The following is a 12,581-nucleotide window of genomic DNA, read 5'->3' as shown; positions in this document are numbered from 1 at the left end:
GGTCATCAGTTTGTAAATATTTTCTTCTTTGTAAAGAGACTAGAAAATCTAAAACCTAAGAGACCAAATACCAAAGTGAAATAATTTCTGTGAGTCTAGGATTTTGAGGTTTTGGGTGTGAATCCTGGGGAATGTAATTCCAGTAATCAATTGGTATCTGAGACTTGGATGTGAAATGCAGGACATCAAAGTTTACAGACAAATTCAGTAGTCATAAAACCCAGCAGACTGTAAGGAGTCTGAATTAATGCACAGCTTTTAATAGATGCTACAGAACAAATCTTCAGCTATTATAAATCAGCCATGCTTATTTTGGAATGAAACATATGCCAAAGCTACAAGAAAAGGGTTCATTTGGTCTTGCTATTGAGGATCTACAAGCTTGAGTTCAATAACATGGTTTGAATGCTTATGAACAAGATGATTGGGATGATCAGCTGGCCAAAAGGGGTACCAGATGAAAAATTATTAAGTGCAATTAGTTTATTAGATGGACCAAAGCTGAAAAATATCCATAACCTCAACAAGATTGGGGGACCAAACTCATGTTCTAAACTGGACAGGAGCCTTGAAGTAGCAGCACCACTGGTGACAGGACGCTCAGCTGGAAATTAAATAGTAGGGGAGGAGTCTGAATGGTTTTAAGCTAATGAGAGCTTTGAAGACTCTTTATTTGAAGTAATGAAGATGCAGAATTCCAGGATTTAAGAAGCAAATTGCATTACTTCTTGACCATCTGTGGAAAAAAGATGTTTTTTTCTGTTGCCTCTAGAAGGAGGCAGATGGAAATGTTACCTTCAAGAGTGAAGCAGAAGATGAACAGAAATATTTATCATGAAAACATGAAAACTTCACAAGTTTAATTTTACTGATGGCAGAATCACAAGACGAGCAAGCAAGATAGCAGTCAAATTCAAAGATACTATGAGTTACAAATGAACATCTGAGTGTTGCTGTTGACTTCAGTGAATGCAACAGACACACTTAGGTTTGAAACAGAACAAGTCGCATTATACCCCTCTGTGTTCTTCTCATGGCTGCTATTTCGTTCACTTAACACTGAATGCCACATTACACAATATAAGTGCATATTTTATATTACGAATACATCATCAGTGAATTTAGTCTCATAATACTATGATGAAATGTTTTCTGTATTCAAACATACAAAAGAATTTTGGGATGATATAAAATAGTTTTACCTAAATTGTTTTTAAAAGATGAGGTAGGAGGCTGGAAAGATCTCTTGCTTGTTCTTTAGAATTAAATAGATATAATTTACCCCATAATATAAATTTTGAGCTATTTTATATTTTTCAAGGTAGAGTTTTCTGCCTGCCTATGCATATGCTCTATTCTTATAATAGCTTTTTATTGTATTTCAAAAGAGCATTTTCTTATCTTGTGATTTTAAAGGTTTTTTGCAATACAAATACATGGATGCTTCTAAAATTCTTTAAGAGATTTACTAATTGTGAAAGCCTCATATTTTGTTTTAAAGCTCATGTTTGTTTTTTCGTGTTGCCTCCACAAGAGTAAATGCATATAGGTCTGCCTTTGTAGAATTTAATGGAATAAAACCAGCATTTATACTTTGTAATTTTATTTTTAGCATACACTAAAATTATTTCCACATTTGATGGAATCAACAGATTTGTTATATAAAACTGTTTTGCTTGCTTAAGTTCAGATGTTCCAGTTTGCTCATAACCAGGAATCTGTCTCTATGCTGTGACACTCAGTAAGCCTGAAAGGAAAGCACCTGCTACCATCCTAATTTCCAGAAAAATGTTCATCCTATTAGAACCTATTCTAAAATAAGAATTACTGAGAAAAGAAAAGACTCATGAAAAACTGCTCTCAGGTCCTTCTAATTCACACATTTTTCAATCAGCTGATCCCTGTTTGCAGTGTTTCCATGCCAGTATAACGGCTTTTAGAAGCGCATTATTTCAGCAGTGCCAATAAAGCCACAGACTAGTGTGTAAAAGCCTGTGTAAATCATTTGTTGGATGAGCATGGAAAGATCTTGAGGCTGAATTCATCATTTAGTTGGAAGTGTTTATGTCCTACAGATGAACAATCATTATGGTTTAGTGGATAATATTTTATATTTGGAATGCTCTTGATGCCTGCTGTGAGAAACAAATTATGGGAGGGGGTGAGTATCTAAGTTTACATTTGAAGGGAAAATGTAACCTAAGTTGTCTTGATACAGATTTAGGCATTATGCCTCCTTCTATATGCTTCCCTGTGTAGGGTCTGCATAGCTTGTGTGCCTGAACGTAAGAGAACCCTCTCCTTACCGCAGGAAGCTGAATATGAGTGACTGTTCTGTATGTTAGAAATGCTGGCATGCTTTGCCTGTGCTAACATCGATTCATTGAAGTTGTAACCTCTATTTCAAGAATCATTTAAGAACAAATGCAGCTAAATTCACAAATGGATTTTAAAGAGACTATTTTAATTTATAGGCATTACAATAAAAAAAAAATACTCTTTCATCCATGAAGCACAACAATGCCTGACTGATTTCTGTGCATGAAGGGAAGAAGAGAAACAGCGGACGATAGTATTGAGTTGCTATTTAGACAAAGTAATAGAGGAGTGAACCACCAGCCTGTACTTGGCTTCTATCTAACTCCACTGTTCGACAGGAGTACAGATGCAGAGAGCTTTATTGGATGGACACATTTGCTTGAGAAAGTAACAAGCCACTATGGACTCCTTTTAATCTTTGCTGGCAATAGCGTGGGTAGAACTTATCCTAAGAAAGGAAAAAGGATAGACTTCACAAATATTAAAAGTAAGTGATAGAGAGGCCTGGCATGAATTCATCCTTAGAAGGGCAAGAGACTGCCCCAAAGCATAGCTCCCAGTGTCAGTAGTAAATCATGGTATAAAAATGTCTTAGATAATGGATATGGTGTTCACTAGGAAATATAAGCAAATATTAGCTGCCAGCCTTCCAGCTGACAATGTGAGTCGATACTTGGGCCTATGAAGTCATTTATTGGATATTTTGTTGACAGATTATTTTTACATATATAGTAAATCAAAACTTAGCTCTGAAGTTTTGAGCTGTTATATCTAAACCTGGTGATATACCCTAAGTAATAATAAAACTTCTTGAGGTCCTGAGCTTTGAAGATATTAAATGCAATCTTTCCTACCTTGTCCTTTGTAATTGTTAAGCAAAGACACATGCTTATTGCTTGTTCTTAAATATTCAGATAAAATCCTTCACCTCTTTAATGGTTTGCCTCCTTTTCCTGAATTCCCTCCACAATTTAGACTTAGTGCCATGCCCCCTTTTTCCCACACATACACACTTGATGTAAAGCTACAGAAAACCTCAGTGTTCAAATACAGGCTGCCCTTTCTTCACACTTGAAAGAACTGAAATTGGTATGTATTTCATGATCCAGTATCCTTCCAAGATCTTCTGATTTTATTTTGTTTGCTATTGAAAGTTAAAAATGGCAATCTGAATGATATAGTCCTATTCAAGTTTGCACTTAGCAAACGATACAGAAACGAATCCAAAATCCTTCATGATTTTTTTTATACAGTAGCAATTTCCACTGCTACCTGTTAAGAGAGGAGGTTGTTGCTTTTTTTTTCATTCCCCCCACTTTCATTTAAAAGAAAAAGGATTTGTTGGACAGTTCTATTCACAAAGGTAGAACACAATAATAAAAAAATTGGAAATTTTAATATACAAATATTTTACATGAAAGTATTCAATTTTCTCTTCCTTGCCTGACAGCTGTCCATTATTGGTAGTGTAAATGGGTCTGAATTACAACCAAGGATCTGAAAAGTTTCAGCCTGTGAAAAGTTGTCAGGTATGCTTGAATTTTAATGCATATGTCCTATATTTCTCCAGTGAGCTTCCTCAAAGCTAAGATACAACCAGCACTTTTCCAAATTTTAATAAGCTAAGACAATTTGTGATAATTTCAGTGGTGCTTGGCACCTTAATGCCCAGTGGCTTCATAGTTCTAGAATTACACATTATGTGTTGTCTTCAAAGGTAAGAGGACCTGATTTTGCCAACATGTGAAAACAAAAAGATTCCTTACTTAACAGTGAACATAATTTTCTTTTAATAATTTAACAGTTGATACTGATAGTATACTGCATGGAAAATCTACTTATTTTGTCTGTGTTTTCTCCATAATATTTTTTCAAAGATCAGATAATTAAGGGAAAAAGAAAAAGCTTTTATGTGATCAATTTAATTTCACCTATCTTTTAAATAGGTATATTAGATATCTAGATGAAGCTTCTTCTGTAGTCAGTGGACAGAACTCAGTGGTCCCAAAGAACAATTAGGTATCTTCCAAAGGCCAACATAATTGTTGTAAATGTCCTGAGTGTGCCTGGCTCTTTCCATTGATTTTAGAGTATCCAGATGTTGAATTTAGACTAGATGTGTAACTTTCAGAGGGTTTGATTTTTGACAGACGAATCCCATCCTCAGCCTAATAAATGGATACTCTTACAGTCAGATGACCAAATTGGTACAAAAAACTATTTTAACAATATCAATGAGATTAGCAGAAATTATACAATGAAACAATTTACAAAATAAAAAAATGTTTACACATATGGTGTTACCACAACCATTTAACTCAGTCCTTCTATCTCTCCCCCTATCCCCCTCCCTTCCCTACCCCCATGGAGAAGAAAATCTTTCTTTGCAGAAGGAAAGCTGCATGGGGTAGAACAAAATAAATGCAAACACACACACACACATTTCCAGAGCAAAGGTGCTCGTTGCAATCAGTAACACATAGGGAACAGAAAGCACACACTAGACTTGGGTACACACAGACACAATCTGGTGTTCTAGTTGCCCATCATGTTTGTTTTCCTATCCACATGCATAGTAGAGTCATGAGAGCATAGCATTCAAAAATCCATTTTTATCTATTACTATCTCATGGTAGATTAGATATAACTACCATCGGGTGACCATATTTTCTCTCTTTAGGAATTATTCTTCCAGAGGTTCTTCTGATGTGTTTATTACCATTCTCTATGAATTCCTCATAAAAGCAGCAAGTTTATGCTCATAATATCTCTGTGAAATACAAATAAAAGTGTTGCTAGCCAGAGCAGATGTTGACAAAATCTAATTGACATGAGTACAGAGACTTCTACGTATTTCAAGGGGACGGTGAACCTGGTAGCCCTTATTAAGTAGGCACTTGCCATTGCACACTGAAGTCCCATCGGCTGTAGTGGGATTTGAGAATACACTTATACATCTATATAAGCACTTTGCTGAATGCAGATGCGTATCGCAGATAGAAAAGATGCAAGATGCCTGAATTAGTATCTCAGTCACAGAGTCGGTCCTCTGATTGCTCTGTATGTTAGCTCTCCATACAAAGTTTAAGATTAAAAGACCCAACCACTCCCCTAATCCAACAAGTACTCTGTATAATGGCAGATATGTTTTATCTGACTAGAAGTGTGAGTCCATCAGTTGCTACTGTCATTACTTATAGTCTGAATTGAAATTAATCATTCACAATCTAATTAAAAATCCAACAAAACCTTTCCAGTCAATGTATGTTGTGAGAAAAAAAATAAAAATTTTATTTACATCTTCCCTTACTTAACCCATAAAAGATCTTAATCTCTGGTTTACAACAGAGTTCCATGTTCAGTTGTGAGGGTGGGGGGAGGAGGGCTTTTGAGCCCTAAGGAGACATCAGTGTGATGTGTTGATCTGTGATTAAAATGTATCAGCTATTGGAAATGCTATGTGGTCCAAGAACCAGACTGCAACTATTCCAAAACAACCCTGTGAAATATGTAAAATACAAATGTGAGGAACTTCAGCACACTGGTTTAATCCACCAATCTGCTCTTTTTGCATTGATTGGTAATGTATAACCTATCAACAGTGCACATTGAAGCCTACAGGAACACAGTGCATACGTATAGGGGGAAAATTAAAAGATTGTGTCTTTTTAAAGACAGAGTTTCACACAGTGCAGTCTGAGACTTACCAGCAGTTTCTTACCAGCCGCACCTCCATACAAACCATCATGCTTTAAAAAAAAGGGTCTTCCTGTGCACTGAATTTTAACTTTTCTATTAAACAGCAGAGAAATAACAATATCAGAATAAGAGCAGTTATTTTTCTTCTAGAAGGCATAGCTTTATCAATTAGAAATATTTACTTTGTCAGCCAAATTTTAAAACTGGGTACTAATTTACGAATTAGCTGCCTGTTGTCTGAGGCTATGTATCACTATGCAAATATGCATATTGCTAAATGACCTTTGTGGTTAAATTTAGATGATCACTTAAGGAAAAACTGTCAGCTTCATTTAATTTCCCCAAAGTCTTTGTCAGTGCATTTAAGGATCTCAGCCACCCTGCAGTGTTACCCAAGGTACACGAATAATTAAGGAGAGTTTGTACTTGAATATTTTGAAGTAGTTGTTTTAAAAAAAAAAAAAAAGCTATCATGCATTGACGACATGTGATTAACAAAGCAAACTTGACTAGTTTCCTTTTTCACGGTCTTTGTTGCCTCTTTTTGTTTGAGAGTTGTTCCTTGACTTGTTTTACTTAAAACTATGCACTATTAATGCATAATTATTTTATGATAGGTACTGTTTAGTCTGCATTTTCTCTCAGAAACTTCAGCCAAATTCAGGGGCAAATTTTTATGAAGTGGCACCTCCTGAGACAAATGATGGTGGGATTTTTTAAAGCTAAATGTTCCAGTGTAATGATCTGATTTTACTTCTATAGATGTGAAAAGACAATCCTTTCTGGTTTAGAAAAGAGGAAATCACAGTAAATGTTTTCATAAGTAATTGAACTTCATTTAACAGGTAGAAATGCACTGCAGCAGTGATATTTACCACATCAGTGATTACAAGGCAATTATAAAATCACACCAGCTTATTAAAATTGATGAGAAATGTTATACCTATACGTGATTTGTTAAAAGTATCACTGTAGCTGATAATTTTACAAAGTATGCAGTGAGAAAATTAACACGTTATGCTTATAGTAAAAACAGGAACATTTAAATTCTTCAAAATATTTCTTGCTTGCATTTTTTTGAGTGAGAAATCACATGGAAGAACTTACAATTAAGCTGTATTTTTCCATTAAAGTTGTAGTAATGGGACCACTTAAGATCAAGGCCTTCCCTAAAAATAGGTCTGCATATTTCACATTTCCTTTAACAGTTTTCTAACAACAACAATAGCTGATATACCTGTCTTTATAGTTTTCAGTAGCCTTACAGGGTGAGGATGCTGCAGCTCTGTGTTCCCTGGCCCAGCTTACAATGAGTCTGAGCATGTAAGTGTGTGAATTTGTATAGTGAGTGTATTGGAAAAAAAGATTACTGCTGAAATTTTAATTAAAAAACAAAACAAAACACAAAACCCCAACAAAACCCTAAACTGTATTCAAAGCTATGTCTAAAAATATTCTATTTCTATAAATGCACAGGTGCTCAGCCAAAGAGAAAAAATATTAGCAGTATTACCTACTCAATATCCAGTAAGCAATATTTAAACTGAGTCATTGTAATTATTCCAAATTTGTATATGACAGCTATTGCACAAATTTAAAAATTAGCAGATTGAAGGAAATTGTAGTTTGCTCCTAAAATTTCAAAAGCAGAAACAGCAGCTAAACTAAATAGATTATTCTTTATGAGATGTCTGCTCAGATCTAATACGTAGCTAATTCAATTTTCATACTGAATTAAATAAATTAACTACAGAAATTAACACAGAAATTTCAGGAAAAAGTAAGGAATGATACTATTGAATAGTTTCCTTTTAAACTTACTGTTAAATTTGTTGTTTGTTCAAGAGTTATGAAGGTGACACCGTGTGGTAATAAAGAATATTGCTTCAGTATTCACTGGCCATGGAAAGGGTGTTTTAAACTGCCTTTTTTAAATATACAATGTTAGAACTGAATCACAGATTTGGCTAGTAATATTTATCTCTGAAAGATACCTATTATACATGACATTAATACTGTTTTAGATTCAAAGTGTCTTAATTTAAAAAAAAATAAATTAAGCAATCTTCACTTTGACTTGTTATTTTAACCTTGCTCTGTGTCTTTTGTAATAATTTTACATCTTTACAGTACTAAGTGGATTTAAACACTGCGCCTCAGGTTCAGCTGAATGTTACATTTGCTCTTGATTTAGGTGAACAGAGAAAGCACAGAAAACCTGAGAATCAGATTAATTGCATCTTCTCCATATAGATACCATGTGCACAAACATGCCTCTCAAAGCAATACAGAGCACAGGTCATGTAACTACACCTGCAGCATGCCCAAGGGCTGTACAGTCGTATCCGTGTGCCTGCCACCTTCCTTTTTTGTCTATGCGCAGGCTAAAAGGATAATTCAGCGGTCTTAAATGATGCTGGGAAGAGGGGTAGCCAAATTATTGCATGTTTAATGCTGGTCTCCTAGCAGCTTGATGATTACAACCACACAGTGCTGAGCCTGAACCGATGACGTCTCTAATCCTGGTGTGAGCGGGCAGGAGTGATCATGTAAGTTCCAAGTAAAGTTTTTCTTATTGCCTTCAGTCTTAGCAGTGTACTCAAATGATATGTTGAGATCATATTTACCATTAGATCCATGTTCACTGCACTGCATAATTTATCAGAGGTATTACCTAAGAAGCATATTCCAACTGGCTTCCCCTCGTTAGGCTCAGAGATTAAAGAAGTTGAGGACTAGTGTGAGAGAAAAGTTGGTAAAAAATATTTAACAAATGGGTGATGAATTTCCCTGAGTAGGAGGCCAGATATCAGCCAAAAATATATTAATATTGGTGAAAGCAGTAGTTAAATGGATTTTATCTTAATGAAATGTTTCACCCTGGAAACAAATGGAAGAATTTGAAATATTGGATGACATCAAACAATTTATTAAAGGAGTAACTAAAATGTGGCGGAATGGCAATCATGGTTCTTCTTTTGAAGTCTTTGTTCCACTGGAAGGAAAGATGAAAAATAAAGGTGATGTTAAGATCACTGTAACATCCTACTGAAAAAATAAGATGGAAAGGGACAAGGAAAGATCTTTTAAAGTTAATATAATTTTATGAAAGGATCAATAAGAATTTTACTTAAACCTAAGGATATTTTGTGGTATTCCAGTGCCTCATTTGGTTATAATAAATGATTCTGTAGTTCTATTTGAGAAATATTATCAAGAATTTTTATGTTGCAGCATTGCATATAAAATAGAATAAGTAATGCTCTAGTAGGTGTAGATACTGATGACAGTTCTAGCAAAATTCAACATTAAATATCACTTAATCCAATGAGCGGACAACATCACAGGATGATATGAATATGAGATGATATGAATTAATTACAGTGGAACAGTAAATGAAAGAAGATCTTTAAATCTGTGACATACAAATTATGGTGGAATGAAGTGAAAACTTGCAAAGTAGTCAATTGTACGTATGGTCACACTGTTTGTAAAGTCAGATCAGTTTACTCTTCTTTCAGTGAGGGATTAGGCAGGTACAAAGGACTGTACAGGTGGTTACTGTAGAGCAGCTGACATGCTGGATTTCAGTGCATAATTTATAATTATTTGTATACCCATTCCATGAGGTTCTCATTTTCAAAAGACAATATTTCATTCATTGAGGGAACTAATTAATAGAATCAACTAGTTAAAGAAGCTGTACAAGACTATAAAAATTGATAAAACTATGAGGAGTCAGCATCTCAAGCAAAAGCGGTGTGGAAAGAACTCATATAATTGGGGTCTAACCTGATGAATTACCATCTGTGAAGTGCCAAACAAGATGATAACCTACATGGAACAGAAAAATCGTATGATCAGAGAAAAAATACTAACTCTCAGAGGTCATATGTAAGGGTAATATGAGAATTGCCAAGATTCAAAAATTACATCTTGCCAAGATACTAAAATAAAGTAAGAAAAGGCTTTTCTATTTTATATTAAAATAAATATAAGCTGTTCACACTCAGTGCCAGAGTCCTATTCCTGCTACCCAAGGAGTGTCAAAACTGGCAGGTGTTGTGTAGGGCAAAACTAAATAAGTCAAGTCAACTTCCCAGCAGGTAGGGATAGTGGAGCATCAATCTCATTGTGAAGTTGTAAAATCCAGGATAGGGGGTAGGGTTCAAGGCTGTTATCATCTTCTCTTTCTCCAGTAAACGGACTTAGTGCCTCAAATCTACTTTTCAAAGAAAAAAATCCAGCTACACATTTATAGGAGAGCCAGCACATCCACAAAAGGAATAGTCTGCACACCTGCTACTGACCTTTGCTTATATGAACTCCCAGTCCATTTCAGAAAGACTTCTCTGATCCAATACAAGAAAGAAACTGAGTAAATGGCATAATTTACAAGAACTCCTAGTGGCTGCTGCCATGGGAGCGGAGGAGCAAAGCAGCGTCAAATCTTGACCTCTTTGAAGGTCAGTAAGTAAATAGTAATATAGCACTGTCGTGAGGCAGGTCTTAAGGCACATTTTGTATTGACTTTAATCATTTCACCGTTTGATTCAGTGACTATCTCACATCACGCCTGGCCAACTCTGCAGCTGGCAGGCAGGAAACCAAATAGACTGGTTGTGCTGTGGACAATAGCAAAGGCTAACACACACGCACACACTTACACACAAATCAAACAAATGTAAATTCCTGAGAATGCAGGCACTTCTTAAACTATTCTGTCACTATCACAAGAGCAGTCACCCATATCCATTCTGAATGATGATCTTACTTAACATTGCTACTGATGGCTCCAGAATAGAATAGAAAAATTAGAAGTGGACTAATGACAAATACCACTAATAAAACAGCACTGTCAAGAAGAACTGCAGAAGACAGAAATAATACAATTGAGAAATGAGCATAGAGTTTCAAAGTACAAGGTGATGCACTGGCAGATCAGTGAGGAGCAGCCTTGCCATCAAAACCTCCCAGCTAAGCACAGCAGCTGGAAGCATCTCTGTGCACTAATTAGTCATGGAGTGACTACTGCTGAGATGCAGCTGCAAAAAAGAAGGCTCAGATATTTCAAACAGGTGAAGTATTTAGCAGTGCCAGGAAAAATCTAATTAAAGTCAGACAGTTTTAAGTAATCTAGGCCTGATGAAATTTGCTGCAGGATGCTTAGAGAATGGATTAAGTGCTTTGAATGCAGTTAGTGGATATCCATGCAGGTTGGGAAATGTATCAAAGACTGGAGAAGCCCTGTCCTCTTTAAAAAGTGAGTGTGGTTGCTGTTGGGTAGAAGAAAGAGGGATGGAGTTTGGATTCTAGCTGTTGAAAAACAACAAAATAACCAAAATGTATAAGCCTCAAGAATTCTGTAGGTAACAGATCCATGCTACTTTTCAGATATAAGTTATGACAATCTAGCTACTTTTTGTGTTAGGCTAACAGGTTTACTGATAACTGAATTGAGTGTCTTTTGGTTATTTTCTAGTCCAGGTAACAAATCTGGCTTTGGCAGCCCTTAACAATTTGTCAAACTATATTTTTTTCTTCTTGAATAGAAGTAACTAGATATTCCACCTTAAAAAAACTAATAATCTTGAGTTAGGCATCAGTGCTCTTTGGAGCTCAGAAGACAAACCCTTTTCACTGTTTCTAAGAGATTTCTCTGGGGAAAGCACTTTTCTGTTTTTCCCTGTGGGCTGATTTCTGGTTTAGTTTATCAACTGTGAATCATGCCTCCTAGATGATTTCCAGCACCTGTGTACTGTTTGTTCATAAAGCATAGCAGATGCTTGTTTAGACCCTTAGAGGTGTGCCGTTATATGTTGTTCTGCTACAAGGTTAGAGTTAGAAATAGTCTTGTTTAGACCTTTAGAGGTGCTGTTATATGTTGTTCTGCTATGAGATTAAAGTTAGAAATAGTCTTCAAATATCACATTTGTACTTGCTCCTGGGAAAAATTCTCCATCTATGTATGGGGTTCAGGCAGCTGGTATATGTGTAGGTTCGAAGCTCAAGATACTGGTAGATCAGTCTGGGTCTCATCTTTTGCATGATTTCCAGCATCTTCAAATGAATGTGGTTAGTCATGTGAGAGAAAAGAACATTGGAAAGTTTGGATTAAATGTATTTAACTTCTTCTGTTGCAAGACACTTTCTACTTCTTTGTGCTTTTGCTCTTGGAGGTTTTGGCTGCTATATAAAACAGCGTGCACATGGCTCTAAAAGTTCTTCCCCAAGGTGCTGTTCAGAGCATTTATAAACAATTCTTTTTCAAATCTGATTTTTAGACAAGAGTATCATAAAGATCTTTTTAAAAAAAATATTGGCAAATGTGCATGCATTAGTAGTTTTAAGTGTAATTACTGTAAAATGGGGTGGGGAGGAAGGAAGAGTACAGTGAAACTCAAAATCCAGCAATAAGTTGCTGATAATATCCAGCTAAACAGAGAAGGAATTTTTCTGGTGCTTGGTAGTATCTTCTCTGTATCTTAATCTTTTAGTTCCTTGTAATTTCCTAATTATTACACTTGAGCATACCCTGTTTGTTATTAATCTGGCCCAAAGAG

Source organism: Grus americana, chromosome 4 (assembly GCF_028858705.1).
Source record: "Grus americana isolate bGruAme1 chromosome 4, bGruAme1.mat, whole genome shotgun sequence".
Taxonomy (NCBI): domain Eukaryota; kingdom Metazoa; phylum Chordata; class Aves; order Gruiformes; family Gruidae; genus Grus; species Grus americana.
Note: the sequence above shows the minus strand (reverse complement) of the source record.